Here is a 25,307-nt window from a genome sequence, read left to right as displayed (position 1 = left end):
TACTGTAGAGGTACTTTAGTAGTTACTGTAGAGGTATTGTAGTAATTTCTGTAGAGGTACTGTAGTAGTGACTGTAGAGGTACTGTAGTAGTGACTGTAGAGGTACTGTAGTAGTTACTGTAGAGGTATTGTAGTAGTTACTGTAGAGGTACTGTAGTAGTTACTGTATAGGTATTGTAGTAGTTACTGTATAGGTATTGTAGTAGTTACTGTAGAGGTTTTGTAGTAGTTACTGTAGAGGTATTGTAGTAGTTACTGTAGCGGTATTGTTGTAATTACTGTAGAGGTATTGTAGTAGTTACTGTAGAGGTACTGTAGTAGTTACTGTAGAGGTACTTTAGTAGTTACTGTAGAGGTATTGTAGTAATTTCTGTAGAGGTACTGTAGTAGTGACTGTAGAGGTACTGTAGTAGTGACTGTAGAGGTACTGTAGTAGTGACTGTAGAGGTACTGTAGTAGTGCCTGTAGAGGTACTGTAGTAGTGACTGTAGAGGTACTGTAGTAGTTACTGTAGAGGTATTGTAGTAGTTACTGTAGAGGTACTGTAGTAGTTACTGTATAGGTATTGTAGTAGTTACTGTATAGGTATTGTAGTAGTTACTGTAGAGGTATTGTAGTAGTTACTGTAGAGGTACTTTAGTAGTTACTGTAGCGGTATTGTAGTAATTACTGTAGAGGTATTGTAGTAGTTACTGTAGAGGTACTGTAGTAGTTACTGTAGAGGTACTTTAGTAGTTACTGTAGAGGTATTGTAGTAATTTCTGTAGAGGTACTGTAGTAGTGACTGTAGAGGTACTGTAGTAGTGACTGTAGAGGTACTGTAGTAGTTACTGTAGAGGTATTGTAGTAGTTACTGTAGAGGTACTGTAGTAGTTACTGTATAGGTATTGTAGTAGTTACTGTATAGGTATTGTAGTAGTTACTGTAGAGGTTTTGTAGTAGTTACTGTAGAGGTATTGTAGTAGTTACTGTAGCGGTATTGTTGTAATTACTGTAGAGGTATTGTAGTAGTTACTGTAGAGGTACTTTAGTAGTTACTGTAGAGGTATTGTAGTAATTTCTGTAGAGGTACTGTAGTAGTGACTGTAGAGGTACTGTAGTAGTGACTGTAGAGGTACTGTAGTAGTGACTGTAGAGGTACTGTAGTAGTGCCTGTAGAGGTACTGTAGTAGTGACTGTAGAGGTACTGTAGTAGTTACTGTAGAGGTATTGTAGTAGTTACTGTAGAGGTACTGTAGTAGTTACTGTATAGGTATTGTAGTAGTTACTGTATAGGTATTGTAGTAGTTACTGTAGAGGTATTGTAGTAGTTACTGTAGAGGTATTGTAGTAGTTACTGTAGAGGTATTGTAGTAGTGACTGTAGAGGTACTGTAGTAGTTACTGTAGAGGTACTATAGTAGTTACTGTAGAGGTACTGTAGTAGTTACTGTAGAGGTATTGTAGTAGTTACTGTAGAGGTACTGTAGTAGTGACTGTAGAGGTACTGTAGTAGTTACTGTAGAGGTATTGTAGTAGTGACTGTAGAGGTACTGTAGTAGTTACTGTAGAGGTATTGTAGTAGTTACTGTAGAGGTACTGTAGTAGTTACTGTAGAGGTATTGTAGTAGTTACTGTAGAGGTACTGTAGTAGTTACTGTAGAGGTATTGTAGTAGTTACTGTAGAGGTACTGTAGTAGTTACTGTAGAGGTACTGTAGTAGTTACTGTAGAGGTACTGTAGTAGTTACTGTAGAGGTATTGTAGTAGTTACTGTAGAGGTACTGTAGTAGTTACTGTAGAGGTATTGTAGTAGTTACTGTAGAGGTATTGTAGTAGTTACTGTAGAGGTACTTTAGTAGTTACTGTAGAGGTACTTTAGTAGTTACTGTAGAGGTATTGTAGTAATTACTGTAGAGGTATTGTAGTAGTTACTGTAGAGGTACTGTAGTAGTTACTGTAGAGGTACTTTAGTAGTTACTGTAGAGGTATTGTAGTAATTACTGTAGAGGTACTGTAGTAGTGACTGTAGAGGTACTGTAGTAGTGACTGTAGAGGTACTGTAGTAGTGACTGTAGAGGTACTGTAGTAGTGACTGTAGAGGTACTGTAGTAGTGACTGTAGAGGTACTGTAGTAGTTACTGTAGAGGTATTGTAGTAGTTACTGTAGAGGTACTGTAGTAGTTACTGTATAGGTATTGTAGTAGTTACTGTATAGGTATTGTAGTAGTTACTGTAGAGGTATTGTAGTAATTACCGTAGAGGTATTGTAGTAGTTACCGTAGTGGTATTGTAGTAGTTACTGTAGAGGTATTGTAGTAGTTACTGTAGAGGTTTTGTAGTAATTACTGTAGAGGTATTGTAGTAGGTACTGTAGTGGTATTGTAGTAATTACTGTAGAGGTATTGTAGTAGTTACTGTAGAAGTATTGTAGTAGTTACTGTAGAGGTATTGTAGTAGTTACTGTAGTGGTATTGTAGTAATTACTGTAGAGGTATTGTAGTAGTTACTGTAGAGGTATTGTAGTAGTTACTGTAGTGGTATTGTAGTAATTACTGTAGAGGTATTGTAGTAGTTACTGTAGAAGTACTGTAGTAGTTACTGTAGAGGTACTTTAGTAGTTACTGTAGAGGTATTGTAGTAGTTACTGTAGAGGTGCTGTAGTAGTGACTGTAGAGGTGCTGTAGTAGTGACTGTAGAGGTACTGTAGTAGTGACTGTAGAGGTACTGTAGTAGTGACTGTAGAGGTACTGTAGTAGTGACTGTAGAGGTACTGTAGTAGTGACTGTAGAGGTATTGTAGTAATTACTGTAGAGGTATTGTAGTAGTTACTGTAGAGGTACTTTAGTAGTTACTGTAGAGGTATTGTAGTAATTACTGTAGAGGTATTGTAGTAGTTACTGTAGAGGTACTGTAGTAGTTACTGTAGAGGTACTTTAGTAGTTACTGTAGAGGTATTGTAGTAATTTCTGTAGAGGTACTGTAGTAGTGACTGTAGAGGTACTGTAGTAGTGACTGTAGAGGTACTGTAGTAGTGACTGTAGAGGTACTGTAGTAGTGCCTGTAGAGGTACTGTAGTAGTGACTGTAGAGGTACTGTAGTAGTTACTGTAGAGGTACTGTAGTAGTTACTGTAGAGGTACTGTAGTAATTACTGTAGAGGTATTGTAGTAATTACTGTAGAGGTACTGTAGTAGTGACTGTAGAGGTACTGTAGTAGTTACTGTAGAGGTACTGTAGTAGTTACTGTAGAGGTACTGTAGTAGTGACTGTAGAGGTACTGTAGTAGTTACTGTAGAGGTACTGTAGTAGTTACTGTAGAGGTACTGTAGTAGTTACTGTAGAGGTATTGTAGTAGTTACTGTAGTGGTATTGTAGTAATTACTGTAGAGGTATTGTAGTAATTATTGTAGAGGTACTGTAGTAGTGACTGTAGAGGTACTGTAGTAGTGACTGTAGAGGTACTGTAGTAGTTACTGTAGCGGTACTGTAGTAGTTACTGTAGCGGTACTGTAGTAGTTACTGTAGAGGTATTGTAGTAGTGACTGTAGAGGTACTGTAGTAGTTACTGTAGAGGTACTGTAGTAGTTACTGTAGAGGTATTGTAGTAGTTACTGTAGAGGTACTGTAGTAGTTACTGTAGAGGTACTGTAGTAGTTACTGTAGAGGTACTGTAGTAGTTACTGTAGAGGTACTGTAGTAGTTACTGTAGAGGTATTGTAGTAGTTACTGTAGAGGTACTGTAGTAGTTACTGTAGAGGTATTGTAGTAGTTACTGTAGAGGTATTGTAGTAGTTACTGTAGAGGTACTTTAGTAGTTACTGTAGAGGTACTGTAGTAATTACTGTAGAGGTATTGTAGTAGTTACTGTAGAGGTACTGTAGTAGTTACTGTAGAGGTACTTTAGTAGTTACTGTAGAGGTATTGTAGTAATTACTGTAGAGGTACTGTAGTAGTTACTGTAGAGGTACTGTAGTAGTTACTGTAGAGGTACTGTAGTAGTGACTGTAGAGGTACTGTAGTAGTTACTGTAGAGGTATTGTAGTAGTGACTGTAGAGGTACTGTAGTAGTTACTGTAGAGGTACTGTAGTAGTTACTGTAGAGGTACTGTAGTAGTTACTGTAGAGGTACTGTAGTAGTTACTGTAGAGGTATTGTAGTAATTACTGTCGAGGTACTGTAGTAGTGACTGTAGAGGTACTGTAGTAGTTACTGTAGAGGTACTGTAGTAGTTACTGTAGAGGTACTGTAGTAGTGACTGTAGAGGTACTGTAGTAGTTACTGTAGAGGTACTGTAGTAGTTACTGTAGAGGTACTGTAGTAGTTACTGTAGAGGTACTGTAGTAGTTACTGTAGAGGTATTGTAGTAGTTACTGTAGTGGTATTGTAGTAGTTACTGTAGAGGTATTGTAGTAGTGACTGTAGAGGTACTGTAGTAGTGACTGTAGAGGTACTGTAGTAGTTACTGTAGCGGTACTGTAGTAGTTACTGTAGAGGTACTGTAGTAGTTACTGTAGAGGTATTGTAGTAGTTACTGTAGAGGTACTGTAGTAGTTACTGTAGAGGTACTGTAGTAGTGACTGTAGAGGTACTGTAGTAGTGACTGTAGAGGTACTGTAGTAGTGACTGTAGAGGTACTGTAGAGGTATTGTAGTAATTACTGTAGAGGTATTGTAGTAGTTACTGTAGAGGTACTTTAGTAGTTACTGTAGCGGTATTGTAGTAATTACTGTAGAGGTATTGTAGTAGTTACTGTAGAGGTACTGTAGTAGTTACTGTAGAGGTACTTTAGTAGTTACTGTAGAGGTATTGTAGTAATTTCTGTAGAGGTACTGTAGTAGTGACTGTAGAGGTACTGTAGTAGTGACTGTAGAGGTACTGTAGTAGTTACTGTAGAGGTATTGTAGTAGTTACTGTAGAGGTACTGTAGTAGTTACTGTATAGGTATTGTAGTAGTTACTGTATAGGTATTGTAGTAGTTACTGTAGAGGTTTTGTAGTAGTTACTGTAGAGGTATTGTAGTAGTTACTGTAGCGGTATTGTTGTAATTACTGTAGAGGTATTGTAGTAGTTACTGTAGAGGTACTGTAGTAGTTACTGTAGAGGTACTTTAGTAGTTACTGTAGAGGTATTGTAGTAATTTCTGTAGAGGTACTGTAGTAGTGACTGTAGAGGTACTGTAGTAGTGACTGTAGAGGTACTGTAGTAGTGACTGTAGAGGTACTGTAGTAGTGCCTGTAGAGGTACTGTAGTAGTGACTGTAGAGGTACTGTAGTAGTTACTGTAGAGGTATTGTAGTAGTTACTGTAGAGGTACTGTAGTAGTTACTGTATAGGTATTGTAGTAGTTACTGTATAGGTATTGTAGTAGTTACTGTAGAGGTATTGTAGTAGTTACTGTAGAGGTACTTTAGTAGTTACTGTAGCGGTATTGTAGTAATTACTGTAGAGGTATTGTAGTAGTTACTGTAGAGGTACTGTAGTAGTTACTGTAGAGGTACTTTAGTAGTTACTGTAGAGGTATTGTAGTAATTTCTGTAGAGGTACTGTAGTAGTGACTGTAGAGGTACTGTAGTAGTGACTGTAGAGGTACTGTAGTAGTTACTGTAGAGGTATTGTAGTAGTTACTGTAGAGGTACTGTAGTAGTTACTGTATAGGTATTGTAGTAGTTACTGTATAGGTATTGTAGTAGTTACTGTAGAGGTTTTGTAGTAGTTACTGTAGAGGTATTGTAGTAGTTACTGTAGCGGTATTGTTGTAATTACTGTAGAGGTATTGTAGTAGTTACTGTAGAGGTACTTTAGTAGTTACTGTAGAGGTATTGTAGTAATTTCTGTAGAGGTACTGTAGTAGTGACTGTAGAGGTACTGTAGTAGTGACTGTAGAGGTACTGTAGTAGTGACTGTAGAGGTACTGTAGTAGTGCCTGTAGAGGTACTGTAGTAGTGACTGTAGAGGTACTGTAGTAGTTACTATAGAGGTATTGTAGTAGTTACTGTAGAGGTACTGTAGTAGTTACTGTATAGGTATTGTAGTAGTTACTGTATAGGTATTGTAGTAGTTACTGTAGAGGTATTGTAGTAGTTACTGTAGAGGTATTGTAGTAGTTACTGTAGAGGTATTGTAGTAGTGACTGTAGAGGTACTGTAGTAGTTACTGTAGAGGTACTATAGTAGTTACTGTAGAGGTACTGTAGTAGTTACTGTAGAGGTATTGTAGTAGTTACTGTAGAGGTACTGTAGTAGTGACTGTAGAGGTACTGTAGTAGTTACTGTAGAGGTATTGTAGTAGTGACTGTAGAGGTACTGTAGTAGTTACTGTAGAGGTATTGTAGTAGTTACTGTAGAGGTACTGTAGTAGTTACTGTAGAGGTATTGTAGTAGTTACTGTAGAGGTACTGTAGTAGTTACTGTAGAGGTATTGTAGTAGTTACTGTAGAGGTACTGTAGTAGTTACTGTAGAGGTACTGTAGTAGTTACTGTAGAGGTACTGTAGTAGTTACTGTAGAGGTATTGTAGTAGTTACTGTAGAGGTACTGTAGTAGTTACTGTAGAGGTATTGTAGTAGTTACTGTAGAGGTATTGTAGTAGTTACTGTAGAGGTACTTTAGTAGTTACTGTAGAGGTACTTTAGTAGTTACTGTAGAGGTATTGTAGTAATTACTGTAGAGGTATTGTAGTAGTTACTGTAGAGGTACTGTAGTAGTTACTGTAGAGGTACTTTAGTAGTTACTGTAGAGGTATTGTAGTAATTACTGTAGAGGTACTGTAGTAGTGACTGTAGAGGTACTGTAGTAGTGACTGTAGAGGTACTGTAGTAGTGACTGTAGAGGTACTGTAGTAGTGACTGTAGAGGTACTGTAGTAGTGACTGTAGAGGTACTGTAGTAGTTACTGTAGAGGTATTGTAGTAGTTACTGTAGAGGTACTGTAGTAGTTACTGTATAGGTATTGTAGTAGTTACTGTATAGGTATTGTAGTAGTTACTGTATAGGTATTGTAGTAGTTACTGTACAGGTATTGTAGTAGTTACTGTAGAGGTATTGTAGTAGTGACTGTAGAGGTACTGTAGTAGTGACTGTAGAGGTACTGTAGTAGTTACTGTAGAGGTACTGTAGTAGTTACTGTAGAGGTATTGTAGTAGTTACTGTAGAGGTACTGTAGTAGTTACTGTAGAGGTACTGTAGTAGTTACTGTAGAGGTATTGTAGTAGTGACTGTAGAGGTACTGTAGTAGTGACTGTAGAGGTACTGTAGTAGTTACTGTAGAGGTACTGTAGTAGTTACTGTAGAGGTATTGTAGTAGTTACTGTAGAGGTATTGTAGTAGTTACTGTAGAGGTACTGTAGTAGTTACTGTAGAGGTATTGTAGTAGTTACTGTAGAGCTACTGTAGTAGTTACTGTAGTAGTTACCATAGAGGTACTGTAGTAGTTACCGTAGAGGTACTGTAGTAGTTATAGTAGAAGTTACTGTAGAGGTACTGTTGTAGTTATTGTAGAGGTACTGTAATAATTACTGTAGTAGTTATAGTAGTAGTTACTATAGATGTACTGTTGTATTTACTATAGATGTACTGTTGTAAATACTGTAGTAGTTACAGTAGGAGCTACTGTAGATGTTCTGTAGTAGTTACTGTAGTAGTTAGTGTTGAGGTACTGTGGTATGTACTGTTGAGGTACTGTAATAATTACTGTAGTAGTTACAGTAGGAGCTACTGTAGAGGTTCTGTAGTAGTTACTGTAGAGGTACTGTATTAGTTACTGTAGTAGTTAGTTTAGATTTATGTTGTAGTTACTGTAGAGGTACTGTATTAGTTACTGTAGTAGTTAGTTTAGATTTATGTTGTAGTTACTGTATAGGTACTGTATTAGTTAATGTGTTTGTACTATAGTAGGTACTGTAGTAGTTACTGTATTGCTACTATAGTAGTGTCGTGTCTTTGCTATCATTAAATTGAAGACTTATAGTTTTTATCAAAGATTCCTGTAATTAGGGATTACGCGATCAACTGAGTAATAACGTAACTAATTAACTATGAATTTGGGAGCACCAGGGAAAGTAGTCAGATTACAAAGTTATAATTTCCCAATATAACCTTTCAGATATTTTCATATCTGATCAATAGTCTTCTGATTAATGATTTATTTATTTTACCTCACGTTAGTCTCATTCCAAACATCGTAAATTGTTGGTTATCTGCACGAACCCAGTCTTCACTATGAGTCATCCATACATCAATTGTCTTAAATCATTTATTTATTACTAACTAAGTAATTCACAGAAATGCATAAACAAACAAACAAACAAACTTAAAATGGTTATGGTAAAATGGTACCATGTAAAATGGTTACATGAAATGGGAGAGATATGCCCTAGTGGGCTGAACCGGCATGGCGGCTTGTTAGACAAAGGGAAAATTGACCAAGAAGTCACTACAGAGTTCATAATTATAACAATTGACATGCTAATCCCTTACACATGAACGCTCACTCATTCGGGAACAATTGCAATCAATATATATATATTTACGCTCAATGTGTCGTCTTGATCGCTGGAGAGAAGTTAGTTTTTGTTGGAGAGTTTGGTCCGTCTTTCTGTCTTGGTTATTGTGGATAGTTCAGAGTGACATTCGTTATAGAATGGATGTTTCGGCGGTTGTCTTTCTTCGCGTTCAATGATACCGAATTCCTAGCTGCAGACTAGTAGTCAATATCAAAGACTTGTTCTTATTCGTCTAAGAGTTTAACCACGTGGTATGGTTAAAGATTCAGCAATGGTACTTAACCTTCGTTCTCCTCCTATGGAGAAAAACATGGTCTAATGATAATTTCTCAGAGTAGGGCTTTTATTCGGATAGCAGAAAGGGGCTGTCCTTGGATGTCTGACCCAACTGGGCTCAGGGGCGGTCCTTGGATTTAGTTCAAATCAAAAGGGATTTGTATTTTTCTTCATTAAACAGTCCAAAATCATATTACACAATTATACAAACAGTATCATACTCACTCATTCATTTTATACAACAAACAGATGTAAACCTCATATCTGAGGTTATTATATAAACAGCGGTATGGTAATGTAGCCACACCGTCTCTCATGAGTTTCCCACATGGGGACAAACGGACCGGTTCATAGCTGGAATCTCCACCGAGCTTTTATACTTTTTCCGGAACATGAAATCTGTTCGTACCTCAAGCTCTGTGAGGTGGAAGAAACCTCTTTGTCCTGAAAGTTTACCCTCTCTCTAATACTGTTTGGCCATGAGGAGATTCTCAGGAATTTACGACGTCTCTCTGTGACCACAGCATGGGTTGTAGGGGGCAGGGAGAGGCAGGGAGAGGGGGATGGGGCTTGCTATACCCAAGCAGGCAACGTCATGACAGTAGTTACTGTAGGAGTTACTGTAGAGGCACTGTTGTAGTTACTGTTTAGGTACTGTATTAATTACTGTAGAAGTTACAGTAGTAGTTACTGTAGATGTACTGTTGTAAATATTGTAGTAGTTACAGTAGTATATACTGTCGAGGTACTATAGTAGTTACTGTAGTAGTTAGTTTAGATTTATGTGATTGTTACTGTAGAGCCAATGTATTAGTTACTGTGTTTGTACTGTATTAATTACTGTAGTTGTTACTGTATTTGTACTGTAGTAGTTACTGTATTTGTACTGTAGTAGTTACTGTAGTGGTATTGTAGTAGTTAGTGTTGTGGTACTGTATTAGTTACTGTAGTTGTATTGTTGTAGTTACTGTAGTAGTTACTGTAGTGGTACTGTAGTAGTTACTGTTGTGGCATTGTAGTAGTAACTGTAGTCGTTAGTGTTGAGGTACTTTATTAGTTACTGTAGTATTTAGTGTGGAGGTACTCTAGTAATTCCTGTAGAAATACTATAGTAGTTAGTGTTTAGGTACTGTAGTAGTTACTGTATAAATACTGTAGTAGGTAGTGTTGTGGTACTGTAGTAGTTACTGTAATAGTTACTGTAGAGGTACTGTAGTAGCTAGTGTTGTGGTACTGTAGTAGTTACTGTAGTAGTTAGTGTTTAGGTACTGTAGTAGTTACTATAGTAGTTACTGTAGTTGTATTGTATTAGCTACTGTAGTAGTTCGTTTTGTGGTACTGAATTAGTTACTGTAGTTGTATTGTTGTAGTTACTGTAGTATTTACTGTAGCGGTACTGTAGTAGTTACTGTTGTGGTATTGTAGTAGTTACTGTAGTATTTCATGTTGAGGTAATGTATTAGTTACTCTAGTAGTTAGTGTTGAGGTACTGTAGTATTTACTGTAGATATGCTGTAGTAGTTAGTGCTGAGGTACTGTAGTAGTTAGTGTTGAGGTACTGTTGTAGTTACTGTATAAATACTGTAGTAGGTAGTGTTGTGGTACTGTAGTAGTTACTGTAGTAGTTACTGTAGAGGTACTGTAGTAGCTAGTGTTGTGGTACTGTAGTAGTTACTGTAGTAGTTAGTGTTTAGGTACTGTAGTAGTTACTATAGTAGTTACTGTAGTTGTATTGTATTAGCTACTGTAGTAGTTCGTTTTGTGGTACTGAATTAGTTACTGTAGTTGTATTGTTGTAGTTACTGTAGTATTTACTGTAGCGGTACTGTAGTAGTTACTGTTGTGGTATTGTAGTAGTTACTGTAGTATTTCATGTTGAGGTAATGTATTAGTTACTCTAGTAGTTAGTGTTGAGGTACTGTAGTATTTACTGTAGATATGCTGTAGTAGTTAGTGCTGAGGTACTGTAGTAGTTAGTGTTGAGGTACTGTTGTAGTTACTGTATAAATACTGTAGTAGGTAGTGTTGTGGTACTGTAGTAGTTACTGTAGTAGTTACTGTAGAGGTACTGTAGTAGCTAGTGTTGTGGTACTGTAGTAGTTACTGTAGTAGTTAGTGTTGAGGTACTGTAGTAGTTACTGTAGAAATATTGTAGTAGTTAGGGTTGAGGTATTGTACTAGCTACTGTTGTAGTTACTGTAGTGGTACTGTAGGAGTTGCTGTAGTGGTGTTGTAGTAGTTACTGTAGTAGTTAGTGTTTTGGTACTGAATTAGTTACTGCAGTGGTATTGTTGTAGTTACTGAAGTAGTTAGTTTTGATGTACTTTAGTAGTTACTGTAGTAGTTAGTGTTGAAGTACTTAGTTAGTTATTATAGTCGTTATTGTTGAGGTACTGTAGTATTTACTGTATATATGCTGTAGTAGTTAGTGCTGAGGTACTGTAGTAGTCAGTGTTGATGTACTGTTGTAGTTACTGTATAAATACTGTAATAGTTAGTGTTGAGGTACTGTGGTATTTACTATAGTGGTATTGTAGTAGTAACTGCGGTGGTATTGTAGTAGTTACTGTAGTTGTTAGTGTTGAGGTACTGTAGTAGTTACTGTAGTAGTTACTGTAGTAGTTACTAGAGGACCTTGAAGGCAGAATATGGTTTCTCCACATATGCAAGGCCTTGTTTGTGTGTGTGTCTTTCAATGTGTCGTTGCACTGACGATGTGAACATAGTCACATCATCAAGGTATAACAGGACAGATTCATAGCGACAGTTTCCAAACATGCATTCCTGAAATGTACTGGGGGCTTTGCACAACCCAAAGGGCATGCTATTTCATTCAGACAACCGAAAGGAGTTTGTGTTTATACATAGATTGTTGTACCACCCTGTTTTGAACACCTTTGTCATCGTTTGTCATTCATGTATCTAATTATACTAAATGTATCCCATTATCTTATATTTAACGTAATGAGCATTACCTGGATATTAATTTTATATGCACATCTCATTAGTTTGCTCAAAGCCCAGCTTGTGTCTTAATGGACTTTCATGTAGGAGTCCATGTCTTTCATATGGACACACTCAATGGAATGTTTTGCAGGACATTTTCTTGATATTTTTCCTAAAGCCTTGGCTTTACAATGTCTGACTGAGGGAAATAGACATGAGCTGTTTGTTTATTGTTTCGGTTTCTTTCCCACACTACCACACTCTCACCCTACCACCCTACCACACTCCCACACTACCACCCTCGCACCTTACCACACTACCACCCTCCCACAGTCCCATACTACCACCCTAACACACTCCCACACTACCACCCTCGCACCTTACCACACTACCACCCTCCCACAGTCCCATACTACCACCCTACCACACTCCCACACTACCACCCTCGCACCTTACCACACTACCACCCTCCCACAGTCCCATACTACCACACTCCAACCCTACCACACTACCACCCTCCCACACTCCCACCCTCCCACACGCCCACCCTACCACACTCCCACACTACTACCCTCCCACACTACCACCCTACTATCCTACCACACTCCCACCCTCCCACACTCCCACCCTACCACCCTACCACACTACCACACTACCACCCTCCCACACTACCACATTCCCACCCTACCACACTCCCACCCTCCCACACTACCAATCGTCTGCACTCCCACACTACCAAATTCCCACACTACCACACATACTACTCACAGAGGATGTCTCAAATATCTACTTACCAACTACGTGCATCTGCATGTAGATATTTATTAGCTGAGTGGATTTGCCTGCTGCCATCCATCATTCTGTCACTGCCTGGCTGGTAAGGTCCATCCTGGCTGGCACACTGATAATGTACTGCTGGTAAGGTTCTTTCTGGCTGGCACACTGATAATGTACTGCTGGTAAGGTTCTTCCTGGCTGGCACACTGATAATGTACTGCTGGTAAGGTTCTTCCTGGCTGGCACACTGATAATGTACTGCTGGTAAGGTTCTTCCTGGCTGGCACACTGATAATGTACTGCTGGTAAGGTTCTTTCTGGCTGGCACACTGATACAGTATTGCTGGTAAGGTTCTTTCTGGCTGGCACACTGATAATGTACTGCTGGTAAGGTTCTTTCTGGCTGGCACACTGATACAGTATTGCTGGTAAGGTTCTTTCTGGCTGGCACACTGATAATGTACTGCTGGTAAGGTTCTTTCTGGCTGGCACACTGATAATGTACTGCTGGTAAGGTTCTTCCTGGCTGGCACACTGATAATGTACTGCTGGTAAGGTCCTTCCTGGCTGGCACACTGATAATGTACTGCTGGTAAGGTTCTTCCTGGCTGGCACACTGATAATGTACTGCTGGTAAGGTTCTTTCTGGCTGGCACACTGATACAGTATTGCTGGTAAGGTTCTTTCTGGCTGGCACACTGATAATGTACTGCTGGTAAGGTTCTTCCTGGCTGGCACACTGATAATGTACTGCTGGTAAGGACCTTCCTGGCACACTGATACTGTACTGCTGGTAAGGACCTTCCTGGCTGGCACACTGATACTGTACTGCTGGTAAGGACCTTCCTGGCTGGCACACTGATAATGTACTGCTGGTATTGACCTTCCTGGCTGGCACACTGATAATGTATTGCTGGTAAGGTTCTTCCTGGCTGGCACACTGATAATGTACTGCTGGTAAGGACCTTCCTGGCTGGCACACTGATACTGTACTGCTGGTAAGGTTCTTCCTGGCTGGCACACTGATAATGTACTGCTGGTAAGGTTCTTTCTGGCTGGCACACTGATAATGTACTGCTGGTAAGGTTCTTTCTGGCTGGCACACTGATACTGTACTGCTGGTAAGGTTCTTCCTGGCTGGCACACTGATAATGTACTGCTGGTAAGGACCTTCCTGGCACACTGATACTGTACTGCTGGTAAGGACCTTCCTGGCTGGCACACTGATACTGTACTGCTGGTAAGGACCTTCCTGGCTGGCACACTGATAATGTACTGCTGGTATTGACCTTCCTGGCTGGCACACTGATAATGTATTGCTGGTAAGGTTCTTCCTGGCTGGCACACTGATAATGTACTGCTGGTAAGGACCTTCCTGGCTGGCACACTGATAATGTATTGCTGGTAAGGACCTTCCTGGCTGGCACACTGATAATGTACTGCTGGTAAGGTCCTTCCTGGCACACTGATACTGTACATAATATTGCCACATTACAATATAACATTGCAACATAACATTGCCAGCATAACATTACAAGTTCAGAGCATGTCGAGCTATTACATTAAAGTATTTTAAACTGTTCCAGTGTACACCTCACTTGAGGAAGTCATGTGTTATTTTAATTATATTGTATTCTATTCTACTGTACTATATTCTACTGTATTCTATTCTACTATATTCTAAGCCAAACAGATTTGACCTGTGTTATGTCACATTCACATCGGAACATAATGTTCCTAGACATCCGCCACCCCAGAATTTTTTACATTCTAACATTTTCGGCACCTTTCCTTTCTCGTAAAGGTTGCCTGTTCGCTGCCGGTGTCTGAGTCAGGTGTGAATACATTCCCAAAATGGATGTCATTTGCAGGAAGTAACAGTAACTCGCTCAATACGGAAGTGGTCAGATGATGCAGATGCTAAGCTACAGGACTGTTTTGCTAGCACAGGCTGGAATATGTTCCGCGATTCTTCCGATGGCATCGAGGAGATACCGCATCAGTCACCGGCTTCATCAATAAGTGCATCGACAGCGTCGTCCCCACGGTGACTGTACGTACATATCCCAACAATAAACCATGGATTACAGGCAACATCCGCACTGAGCTAAAGGCTAGAGCTGCCACTTTCAAGGAGCGGGACACTAATCCAGACTCTTATAAGAAATCCTGCTATATCCTCCGATGAACCATCAAGACAGGCAAAGCTTCAATACAGGACTAAGATTGAATCCTACTACACCGGCTCTGACGCTCGTCGGATGGGGCAGGGCTTGCAATCTATTACGGATTACAAAGGGAAGCCCAGCCACAAGCCCAGTGACGCGAGCATGCCCAGTGATGCGAGCCTACCAGACAAGCAAAATGACTTCTATGCGAGCTCCAAAGCAAGCCACACTGAACCATGCATGAGAGCACCATCTGTTCCGGATGACTTTTAAACAGGTCAACATTCACAAGGCCGCAGGGCCAGACGTATTACCAGGACGTGTACTCAGAGCATGCGCTGACCAGTGGTGTAAAGTACTTTAGTAAAAAATACTTTAAAGTACTACTTAAGCAGTTTTTTTGGGTATCTGTACTTTACTATTTATATTTTTTACAATTTTTTATATTACTTCACTACATCCCGAAATAAAATAATGTACTTTTTACTTTCCCTGACACCCAAAGGTACTCATTACATTTTGAATGCTTTAGCAGGACAGAAAATTGTCCAATTCACACACTTATCATGAGAACATTGCTGGTCATCCTACTGCCTCTGATCCAGTCCTTCTCAAATAGTGGGGCGCGCCCCCCTGGGGCCCAGGGGAACATGCTTTTTTTTGCCGCAGGGAGTAGTTTTTTTTGTTGCACCAAACAAGAGCACACAGCACAGAGCAGGAGATATGAAGTGCAGATAACAAACCCTTAAGAGACACAAATATTTAACAGGGATGAAAAGAAAGGCGGAGAGACGGAGATAATGAGACAAACGTAAGTCTCCCGAAAGCTAAGATGAGGAAATATGACGACGCGTACGTAGCGCTTGGCTTCACTGTGACTACGGTGGGAGACGAGGAAAGACCGGTATGTTTACTGTGTCTAAAAATGTTGGCAGCGGACAGCATGAAGCCAAATAAATTAAGGCGTCACTTAAAGACATTACACCCCAATCACGCTGATAAGCCGCAAAAACGTGCCGAATATTGCCAACAATCGTCCCGCTTTGTGAATGCTACTTCAGTAAACCAGCGAGCACTGTTAGCATCATATAAGGTGGCATACCAAATTGCTCAGTGCAAAAAAAAACACTCCATAGCAGAGGAGCTGATACTGCCTGCAGCATTAGACATGGTCTCTGTCATGCTGGATGACGCAAGTGCTGCAAAAATAAAAACTATGACTTGCTCATTTTGATTTAAAAAAATCAGCACAAATTGTTTTATTCATTTTTGTTTTATAGGTCAAAGTGTTTCATATATTGTGCTCCTGAGTTAATGTTGCTGATCAATTTGAATTTATTATTATTTATTGATTATATTTAATTTAATTTTTCAGTATCAAATGGTAAAAAAATGTTACAGTTTAGATAAGGCTTGAATTTTTTTTTACATTTCAGGCAAATTGATGCACTTTAAGTCTTTTCTGTTACAGACTAAAAAACAATGTTAATAAAGTTATTCTTTGTTGTAAGTTGATCTATATTTCTTTCTTTCTTTTTTTTTTCTTTAATGTTAATAAGGATACAATGTTATGCAGAGGTGTACTTATAACAATTTTATAGACAAATGATACTATTTACAGTCGCGGCGGAGAGTTGGGGGGCGCGAAATGTTTACTTCTTCCTAGGGGGGGCGTAACAGAAAATAATTGAGAAGCACTGCTCTGATCTGATGGACTATCCGTACATTTTTTAAATAATAATTGTGCCATCTGGTTTGCTTAATATAAGGAATAAAATATTATTTGTGCTTTTACTTTTACTTTTGATACTTAAGTATATTTAAAACGGAATACTTTTGACTTTTACTCATGTAGTATTTTACTGGGTAACTTTCACTTTTACTTGAGTCATTTTTATTTTATTTGACTCGCTACCGGTACCTGCTGTATATAGCCTCGTTATTGTTATTTTATTGTGTTACTTTTTTAAACTAGTTTATTTAGAAAATATTTTCTCATTCTGCACTGTTCGTTAAGGGCTTGTATGTAAGCATTTCACGGTAAGGTCTACCTGTTGTATTCGGCGCATGTGATGAATAACATTTGATTTGATTTGATTGTGTCACTAGGCAGGTTGACAGACATTTACATTTTTCAATGCTCTTAAATTTAGAGGATGATTATTCAATAGAAGTCTGAGGATGTTTGACGTTCTGTTCTATGTTATTTTCTTTGTAATTATCACCTTTATCTACTGACAGTTAAAACTGCCCGAGGAATGTGATTAGGTGATTGGGTAATGTATACAGATGTAGGATCTTAATTTGAGCCAGTTTGCTACAGCAGGAAAATAATCCTGCAGCAACAGGAAATGTAAATTATTATGTAGATTAGAATCAATGGACATTTTTGAAGGGGTTGTTACATTCTTTGTCAGGGAAAATCAATCTGAAATGTCAAAGTGGAAATTAAAAACTTCAGACAAATACACTACAAGTTTTACATTTCCTGCATTGCACATGCAACTGTAGGAGTAATGTATAGGACAGGGCTCTCCAACCTTGTTCCTGGAGAGCTACTGTCCAGTAAGTTTTCGCTCTAACCCTAAGCTAGAGCACCTGATTCTAATAATTATCTGATTGATAAGGTGAATCAGGTTAGGTACAACTGGGGTTGGAGCGAAAACCTACTGGAGGGTAGCTCTCCTGGAACAGGGTTGGAGTGAAAACCTACTGGAGGGTAGCTCTCCTGGAACAGGGTTGGAGTGAAAACCTACTGGAGGGTAGCTCTCCTAGAAAAGGGTTGGAGTGAAAACCTACAGGAGGGGAGCTCTCCTGGAACAGGGTTGGAGTGAAAACCTACTGGAGGGTAGCTCTCCTGGAAAAGGGTTGGAGTGAAAACCTACAGGAGGGGAGCTCTCCTGGAACAGGGTTGGAGTGAAAACCTACAGGAGGGGAGCTCTCCTGGAACAGGGTTGGAGTGAAAACCTACTGGAGGGTAGCTCTCCTGGAACAGGGTTGGAGTGAAAACCTACTGGAGGGTAGCTCTCCTGGAACAGGGTTGGAGTGAAAACCTACTGGAGGGTAGATCTCCTGGAACAGGGTTGGAGTGAAAACCTACTTGAGGGTAGCTCTCTTAGAAAAGGGTTGGAGTGAAAACCTACTGGAGGGTAGCTCTCCTGGAACAGGGTTGGAGTGAAAACCTACTGGAGGGTAGTTCTCCTGGAAAAGGGTTGGAGTGAAAACCTACTGGAGGGTAGCTCTCCTAGAAAAGGGTTGGAGCGAAAACCTACTGGAGGGTAGCTCTCCTGGAACAGGGTTGGAGTGAAAACCTACTTGAGGGTAGCTCTCCTAGAAAAGGGTTGGAGTGAAAACCTACAGGAGGGGAGCTCTCCTGGAACAGGGTTGGAGTGAAAACCTACTGGAGGGGAGCACTCCAGGAACAGGGTTGGAGTGAAAACCTACAGGAGGGTGGGGTTGGAGAGCCCTGGTATAAGAGCTATTGGCTTGGTGTCAGCTGGTTGGAGAGCCCTGATATAAGAGCTATTGGCTTGGTGTCAGCTGGTTGAAGAGCTCTGGTATAAGAGCTATTGGCTTGGTGTCAGCTGGATGGAGAGCCCTGGTATAAGAGCTATTGGCTTGGTGTCAGCTGGTTGGAGAGCCCTGATATAAGAGCTATTGGCTTGGTGTCAGCTGGTTGAAGAGCTCTGGTATAAGAGCTATTGGCTTGGTGTCAGCTGGTTGGAGAGCCCTGGTATAAGAGCTATTGGCTTGGTGTCAGCTGGTTGAAGAGCCCTGGTATAAGAGCTATTGGCTTGGTGTCAGCTGGTTGGAGAGCCCTGGTATAAGAGCTATTGGCTTGGTGTCAGCTGGTTGGAGAGCCCTGGTATAAGAGCTATTGGCTTGGTGTCAGCTGGATGGAGAGCCCTGGTAGGGAGCTATTGGCTTGGTGTCAGCTGGTAGGAGAGCCCTGGTATAAGAGCTATTGGCTTGGTGTCAGCTGGTTGGAGAGCCCTGGTAGGGAGGTACTGGCTTGGTGTCAGCTGGTAGGAGAGCCCTGGTATAAGAGCTATTGGCTTGGTGTCAGCTGGTTGGAGAGCCCTGGTAGGGAGGTATTGGCTTGGTGTCAGCTGGTAGGAGAGCCCTGGTATAAGAGCTATTGGCTTGGTGTCAGCTGGTTGGAGAGCCCTGGTAGGGAGGTATTGGCTTGGTGTCAGCTGGTAGGAGAGCCCTGGTATAAGAGCTATTGGCTTGGTGTCAGCTGGTTGGAGAGCCCTGGTAGGGAGGTACTGGCTTGGTGTCAGCTGGTAGGAGAGCCCTGGTATAAGAGCTATTGGCTTGGTGTCAGCTGGTTGGAGAGCCCTGGTAGGGAGGTACTGGCTTGGTGTCAGCTGGTAGGAGAGCCCTGGTATAAGAGCTATTGGCTTGGTGTCAGCTGGTTGGAGAGCCCTGGTAGGGAGGTACTGGCTTTGTGTCAGCTGGTTGGAGAGCCCTGGTAGGGAGGTATTGGCTTGGTGCCAGCTGTGCTCTTGTTGTTCTGTATACTATGTCACTGTAACAATCTTGAGCTAAAGTTGTATCTGTGACCAGTTACTTGTGATCCAACTCAAATGAGTTGACATGAATAAGCTTTGCTGTGTGTTAGTCATTTCAACGTGCCAACGCAATTTCATAAGCTCTCTCTGTCTGGCTCCCCTCTATCTGTCTGTCTCCCCCCTCTTTCTGCTCCCCCTTTCTGTATGTCTACTCTCTCTCTATCTGTCTGTCTCCCCCTCTATCTGTCTGGCTCCCTTCTCTCTCTCTGTCTGTCTCCCCATCTCTGTCTGTCTCCCCCCTCTCTGTCTGTCTTCTCTCTCTCTCTCTCTCTCTGTCTGTCTCCCTTCTCTCTCTGTCTGTCTCCCCCCTCTCTGTCTGTCTCCCCCCTCTCTGTCTGTCTCCCCCCTCTCTGTCTGTCTCCCCCCTCTCTGTCTGTCTCCCCCTCTCTGTCTGTCTCCCCCTCTCTGTCTGTCTCCCCCTCTCTGTCTGTCTCCCCCTCTCTGTCTGTCTCCCCCATCTCTGTCTGTCTCCCCCATCTCTGTCTGTCTCCCACTCTCTGTCTGTCTCCCACTCTCTCTCTGTCTCTCATCGTTTGGGTGTTCTTTGTCCCTGTGTGTGTTCTGTCTCATTGTGTGTGTGTGTTTGTGTGCTTTCTGCTCCCAGCCCCTCTGCGGAAAGCAAAGTTTGGGGAGAGCCCTCGCATTCCACAAACAGAGCTCGGCTCCCCTACACACACCTCCTGTACTGCCAGGAACCACAACCTGGATACATACGTCCCCGGTAAGTCTGCCCTGCTCTGTCCTTCTGTTTGTCTGTCCATACAGTGTGTGGGTGAGTGCAGATTGAATGTGTGTGTCAGAGCTAAGCAGTGTTCGGTACGGTCTTTTGCGGCATCTTTACCAGACACTGCACATCTCGGAGGTCATTAGCTGAATTGCTTTCCTGACGCCCCCCCGTGTTCAGACTGTCTAGTTCTTCCTGACGCCCCCCCGTGTTCAGACTGTCTAGTTCTTCCTGACGCCCCCCCCGTGTTCAGACTGTCTAGTTCTTCCTGACGCCCCCCCGTGTTCAGACTGTCTAGTTCTTCCTGACGCCCCCCCGTGTCCAGACTCTCTAGTTCTTCTTGACCCCCTCTCCCGTCCAGACTCTTTAGTTCTTCCTGACCCCTCCTCCCCGTCTAGACTCTCTAGTTCTTCCTGACGCCCCCCCCCCGTCCAGATTCTCTAGTTCTTCTTCCTAACACCCCCCTGTCCAGATTCTCTAGTTCTTCTTCCTAACACCCCCTTGTCCAGATTCTCTAGTTCTTCTTCCTAACACCCCCTTGTCCAGATTCTCTAGTTCTTCTTCCTAACACCCCCCTTGTCCAGATTCTCTAGTTCTTCTTCCTAACACCCCCCTGTCCAGATTCTCCAGTTCTTCTTCCTAACACCCCCTTGTCCAGACTCTCTAGTTCTTCCTGATCCCCCCCTGTCCAGATTATCTAGTTCTTCTTCCTAACACCCCCTTGTCCAGACTCTCTAGTTCTTCCTGATCCCCCCTGTCCAGATTCTCTAGTTCTTCTTCCTAACACCCCCCTGTCCAGATTCTCTAGTTCTTCTTCCTAACACCCCCTTGTCCAAACTCTCTAGTTCTTCCTGATCCGCCCTGTCCAGATTCTCTAGTTCTTCTTCCTAACACCCCCCCCGTCCAGACTCTCTAGTTCTTCTTCCTAACACCCCCCTGTCCAGATTCTCTAGTTCTTCTTCCTAACACCCCCCTGTCCAGATTCTCTAGTTCTTCTTCCTAACACCCCCCTGTCCAGATTCTCTAGTTCTTCTTCCTAACACCCCCTGTCCAGACTCTCTAGTTCTTCCTGATCCCCCCTGTCCAGACTCTCTAGTTCTTCCTGACGCCCATCCATCCGCCCGGACTCTCTAGTTCTTCTTCCTAACACCCCCCTGTCCAGACTCTCTAGTTCTTCCTGACCCCCCCCCCCCCCCGTCCCGTCCCGTCCAGACTCTCTAGTTCTTCCTGACCCCCCCATGTCCAGACTCACTTGTTCTTCCTGACCCCCCCATGTCCAGGCACACTAGTTCTTTCTGACCCCCCCCCATGTCCAGACTCACTTGTTCTTCCTGACCCCCCCATGTCCAGACTTTCTAGTTCTTCCTGACCCCCCCTCCCCCCATTTCCAGACCTGCTAGTTCTTCCTGACCCCCCATGTCCAGACTCTCTATTTCTTAGTCACTCTTTCTCTCTAATCCTCTCCCTCGGTCCCTCTCCCTCTCTCTCTACTGCTCTACCACTTCTCCTCGCTCCCCCTCTCTCTACCTCTCTACCACTCCCCCTCGCTCCAACCTCTTTCTCCCCCTCGCTCTCGCACTCCTCTCCCACACCTCGTCTTCGGTTTCTGTTTAGATCACAGCGGACCATTCCTCTGTATCCCCGTGGAGAGTCCGGTTCCCTCCCTACATCCCCCTCTTTCCCACCACAGGAGAACAACATCAGCTTGGGCCGTTAAATGTGGTGAAGGCATGGAATAGCAATGCTGTTACTGCTGGTACTGTGTGACAGTAGGGTGGATTGATTTGAACAGGAATTCTGCTCAGTAGGGAAAAGCAAAGTAAAGATGAGCTTTGACCTCCCACATTGAACGAATGGCATTCGTGTTAGCTTTTATTAAGAGGTCTCAGGGAACGTGTGACTACCGGAGTTTGAGTTTAATATCTGATCTTGGGACAGAATACCAGACCACAGGTCCCATTCTGCCTTGTGTCTGTGTCTAGACTTGTGTGTATGCGTGCGTGCATGTGTGTGTGTATCCGCCCAATCCTTATAGCATAGCCTCCACTGGTGTTTTACTGTACATTGTACAACCCATCCTACTGTACAGGATGTGAACAGCGCCTCTTTCATGGTAGTAGCCATAGAGATCCTATACATTATTATAATTCCTAACCATAGAGATCTTATACATTATTATAATTCCTAATCCTATGGCAATAGCCTTGTAATCTAGTGTTACAGTGTCTCTCCTTTTCTGTGGCTACTGATATTGATTTTTGGGGGAATGTGGGGGCTTACATTGCTTAACCCTCCTCTCTCACTTCACCTGTAACCCCTGCTCTCCTGTGGTATGGAGGTATGGGGGTCCCCTGCTCTCCTGTGGTATGGAGGTATGGAGGTATGGGGGTCCCCTGCTCTCCTGTGGTATGGAGGTATGGGGGTCCCCTGCTCTCCTGTGGTATGGAGGTATGGGGGTCCCCTGCTCTCCTGTGGTATGGAGGTATGGAGGTATGGGGCTCCCCTGCTCTCCTGTGGTATGGAGGTATGGAGGTATGGGGCTCCCCTGCTCTCCTGTGGTATGGAGGGTTGGTTCTCCCCTGCTCTCCTGTGGTATGGGGGTATAGGGCTCCCCTGCTCACCTGTGGTATGGAGGGTTTCTTCTCCCCTGCTCTCCTGTGGTATGGAGGTATGGAGGTATGGGGCTCCCCTGCTCTCCTGTGGTATGGAGGTATGGAGGTATGGGGCTCCCCTGCTCTCCTGTGGTATGGAGAGTTGGTTCTCCCCTGCTCTCCTGTGGTATGGGGGTATAGGGCTCCCCTGCTCACCTGTGGTATGGAGGGTTTCTTCTCCCCTGCTCTCCTGTGGTATGGAGGTATGGAGGTATGGGGCTCCCCTGCTCTCCTGTGGTATGGAGGTATGGAGGTATGGGGCTCCCCTGCTCTCCTGTGGTATGGAGAGTTGGTTCTCCCCTGCTCACCTGTGGTATGGAGGGTTGGTTCTCCCCTGCTCTCCTGTGGTATGGAGAGTTGGTTCTCCCCTGCTCACCTGTGGTATGGAGGGTTGGTTCTCCCCTGCTCTCCTGTGGTATGGAGAGTTGGTTCTCCCCTGCTCACCTGTGGTATGGAGGGTTGGTTCTCCCCTGCTCTGCTGTGGTATGGAGGGTTGGTTCTCCCCTGCTCTCCTGTGGTATGGGGGTATAGGGCTCCCCTGCTCACCTGTGGTATGGAGGGTTGGTTCTCCCCTGCTCACCTGTGATATGGAGGGTTGGTTCTCCCTTGCTCACCTGTGATATGGAGGGTTGGTTCTCCCCTGCTCACCTGTGGTATGGAGGGTTGGTTCTCCCCTGCTCTGCTGTGGTATGGAGGATTGGTTCTCCCCTGCTCTCCTGTGATATGGGGGTATAGGGCTCCCCTGCTCACCTGTGGTATGGAGGGTTGGTTCTCCCCTGCTCTGCTGTGGTATGGAGGGTTGGTTCTCCCCTGCTCACCTGTGGTATGGAGGGTTGGTTTTCCCCTGCTCACCTGTGGTATGGAGGGTTGGTCTCCCCTGCTCTGCTGTGGTATGGAGGGTTGGTTCTCCCCTGCTCTGCTGTGGTATGGAGGGTTGGTTCTCCCCTGCTCTGCTGTTGTATGGAGGGTTGGTTCTCCCCTGCTCTGCTGTGGTATGGAGGGTTGGTTCTCCCCTGCTCTGCTGTGGTATGGAGGGTTGGTTCTCCCCTGCTCTGCTGTGGTATGGAGGGTTGGTTCTCCCCTGCTCTGCTGTGGAATGGAGGGTTGGTTCTCCCCTGCTCTCCTGTGGTATGGAGGTATGGAGGGTTGGTTCTCCCCTGCTCACCTGTGGAATGGAGGGTTGGTTCTCCCCTGCTCACCTGTCGTATGGAGGGTTGGTTCTGCCCTGCTCTCCTGTGGTATGGCGGTATGGAGGGTTGGTTCTCCCCTGCTCACCTGTGGAATGGAGGGTTGGTTCTCCCCTGCTCTGCTGTGGTATGGAGGGTTGGTTCTCCCCTGCTCTGCTGTTGTTTGGAGGGTTGGTTCTCCCCTGCTCTGCTGTTGTTTGGAGGGTTGGTTCTCCCCTGCTCTGCTGTGGTATGGAGGGTTGGTTCTCCCCTGCTCTGCTGTGGTATGGAGGGTTGGTTCTCCCCTGCTCTGCTGTGGTATGGAGGGTTGGTTCTCCCCTGCTCTGCTGTGGTATGGAGGTATGGGGCTCCCCTGCTCTCCTGTGGAATGGAGGGTTGGTTCTCCCCTGCTCACCTGTGGAATGGAGGGTTGGTTCTCCCCTGCTCACCTGTGGAATGGAGGGTTGGTTCTCCCCTGCTCACCTGTGGTATGGAGGGTTGGTTCTCCCCTGCTCTCCTGTGGAATGGAGGGTTGGTTCTCCCCTGCTCACCTGTGGAATGGAGGGTTGGTTCTCCCCTGCTCACCTGTGGAATGGAGGGTTGGTTCTCCCCTGCTCACCTGTGGTATGGAGGGTTGGTTCTGCCCTGCTCTCCTGTGGTATGGAGGTATGGAGGGTTGGTTCTCCCCTGCTCACCTGTGGAATGGAGGGTTGGTTCTCCCCTGCTCACCTGTGGTATGAAGGGTTGGTTCTCCCCTGCTCACCTGTGGTATGGAGGGTTGGTTCTCCCCTGCTCACCTGTGGTATGGAGGGTTGGTTCTCCCCTGCTCACCTGTGGTATGGAGGGTTGGTTCTCCCCTGCTCTCCTGTGGTATGGAGGTATGGAGGGTTGGTTCTCCCCTGCTCTGCTGTGGTATGGAGGGTTGGTTCTCCCCTGCTCTGCTGTGGTATGGAGGGTTGGTTCTCCCCTGCTCACCTGTGGTATGGAGGGTTGGTTCTCCCCTGCTCTCCTGTGGTATGGAGGTATGGAGGGTTGGTTCTCCCCTGCTCACCTGTGGAATGGAGGGTTGGTTCTCCCCTGCTCACCTGTCGTATGGAGGGTTGGTTCTGCCCTGCTCTCCTGTGGTATGGCGGTATGGAGGGTTGGTTCTCCCCTGCTCACCTGTGGAATGGAGGGTTGGTTCTCCCCTGCTCTGCTGTGGTATGGAGGGTTGGTTCTCCCCTGCTCTGCTGTTGTTTGGAGGGTTGGTTCTCCCCTGCTCTGCTGTTGTTTGGAGGGTTGGTTCTCCCCTGCTCTGCTGTGGTATGGAGGGTTGGTTCTCCCCTGCTCTGCTGTGGTATGGACGGTTGGTTCTCCCCTGCTCTGCTGTGGTATGGAGGGTTGGTTCTCCCCTGCTCTGCTGTGGTATGGAGGTATGGGGCTCCCCTGCTCTCCTGTGGAATGGAGGGTTGGTTCTCCCCTGCTCACCTGTGGAATGGAGGGTTGGTTCTCCCCTGCTCACCTGTGGAATGGAGGGTTGGTTCTCCCCTGCTCACCTGTGGTATGGAGG

At 43.8% G+C, this 25,307-nt stretch overlaps 1 protein-coding gene across 2 annotated transcripts in view; it reads left to right on the top strand.

Moving 5' to 3' along the window:
• The window catches only part of LOC139571406 (protein TANC2-like), a 230,381-nt gene that overhangs the window by 25,874 nt on the left and 179,200 nt on the right, over nt 1–25,307 (top strand). The window contains exon 2 of one of the 2 annotated variants that reach the window (XM_071394249.1): nt 19,822–19,938. The exons of the other annotated variant lie outside the window; for it this stretch is intronic. The gene's annotated coding sequence lies outside the window, so the exon portion shown is untranslated. The remainder of the gene's footprint in view (nt 1–19,821; nt 19,939–25,307) is intronic. 2 annotated transcript variants of the gene reach the window in all.

This window comes from Salvelinus alpinus, chromosome 3 (assembly GCF_045679555.1).
Source record: "Salvelinus alpinus chromosome 3, SLU_Salpinus.1, whole genome shotgun sequence".
NCBI classification, from domain to species: domain Eukaryota; kingdom Metazoa; phylum Chordata; class Actinopteri; order Salmoniformes; family Salmonidae; genus Salvelinus; species Salvelinus alpinus.
Note: the sequence above shows the minus strand (reverse complement) of the source record. Positions and strands in the feature narration are given on the sequence as shown.